Here is a 1886-nt window from a genome sequence, read left to right on the forward strand (position 1 = left end):
ATGAAAAAGCACTTGGCTCGAGTGCACATTTTGTCGTAAGCCGACATAGAAAACCCAAAAGAATTTTCTCTTTTCCACACAACAATAAATTTTGTAAACCTAATCTCCAGATCACACTGTGGTGCACGTGCGCATCATGGGGAAGAGGCTGTTAGAAGGCGTGGATTAGCTATTCGTCACACTAACTTACGGCATACGAAAGCGAAATCACTTGAGTGATGTCAAGATATCCTGTGGGGTCAACTGATCGAAATAGTCTAATTTGTTTAGCTTATTAAATGAACTTCTCAGGTATTCAACATACTTTTAGCACGGCTTTGTGATAGGCATCAGTCAAAGATATGCACGATTTCGACAATCCGGACAAGTATCCCGTTATACCTGATCGAGTTGCAAATCTGTTATACCTAAATACTGTTCCCACTTCAGTGCCTAGTGCTGGGAAAAAGAATTCACAGACAAGGAACACCGCAGTTTTATTGCACCAATCCAGTGCGTGAGAGTGCACAAGATACGACGGCCTCGCGCTATTTAAAGTACACTTTTGATATTTATCCAGGCTGTCNTTGGTTTCTTCAAAATCGAAACTCAGTGAATATAACCCACAAATTGAATTACCTTAATGAGCTGTACAGTGTATTCAGGGGATATTTAACCACACAAAATGCGCTTTGTTAGATTTTTTTTGCTAAATAGTATATAGTGAAGAAATAATCCAGCCCCCTAAATATCGCCCCAGGTTTAAAAGATATCGCCACTAGAAATCACTAAATCCTACACCAGGAACGATCATCAAACGATTCTCAGTGACCCAAAGGCGCGCATGCTCATTTTATTCGTCTAAATTCTACTGCTGTTAACCTAGCTCAAGCTGGAACACAGAGATTCCAAGCTGATAAACCTAACTAGATGTAGGTGGATCTTTACAAGAACAAGCATTTAAAACCCCCTGTTTTACTTCTGAACATGATACTGTTTTCCGAACGGACAAACATGCACTTTTCCAAAATCCTTCGACAATCTTTGGAACATTTCATGGAATACACAAAATAGACGCTGACTAAATGAGCTGCATTAAAGTCTGTAGGTTATATAAATCACCTTAATTTTGCAGCCGTCTGAGTGGACACTGGGTTTCGGGCTCTTGGTTGGTAAACGTTTCATCATGCGAGTGTACATAATTTTGGTTGAAAACAATGAGCTTATCCAAAAATGAGCCAAATAAGCGGACTTAGGGCAGACAAAACGATGATTTTCGAGTAATTTCCGATGCATTGTGATTATCCAGGTTAAGTCGGGGGAATCCTAAAATGCTCTCATGACATCCACGTGTAAATAATGAACGTTTCAAAAAGTGAAATCAGCAATATGGAAAAAATCGTCACCATCGACAACAGGTTGATAGTGACACTGAATAGTCTGACCACAACTGCGGCTAATAGGTTCAAAAAATTATTACAGGTTCACGAAAAAACCCTATATTATTTGACTAGACTTACTCGCTCCGTCAACTTGGAAGTTCTGTAGTCATGTATATTTTAGTTGCGCAAGATCGGTGAGATGGCTTTTGTATACATCATTTGCACTTTCATTGATTCTCCGTTCAAGCAATGGAAATCACTCACTTAGTTGTTCCTTTTCCAACTGGTGATTCCATGAGCCTATGGATTTGATCAGAACACATTTGATCAGGGCATACACTTACTTCAAAAATACAAGAATGCAAGAATTTCTTTGTGCTTGTCGTAGTGGATGGATGGGTAAGCATGACCGTCCTTTCAAAACACACTTTTCAGAAGGTTATGGCAAACAATCGGTTTATGTGGTAAATAGGAATGTTGAAACGATGTAACGTTATGAACTTCTTCCAATAGATTGCCAACATA

The sequence above is a fragment of the Opisthorchis viverrini genome (genome assembly GCF_000715545.1).
Source record: "Opisthorchis viverrini unplaced genomic scaffold opera_v5_764, whole genome shotgun sequence".
Lineage (NCBI taxonomy): Eukaryota > Metazoa > Platyhelminthes > Trematoda > Opisthorchiida > Opisthorchiidae > Opisthorchis > Opisthorchis viverrini.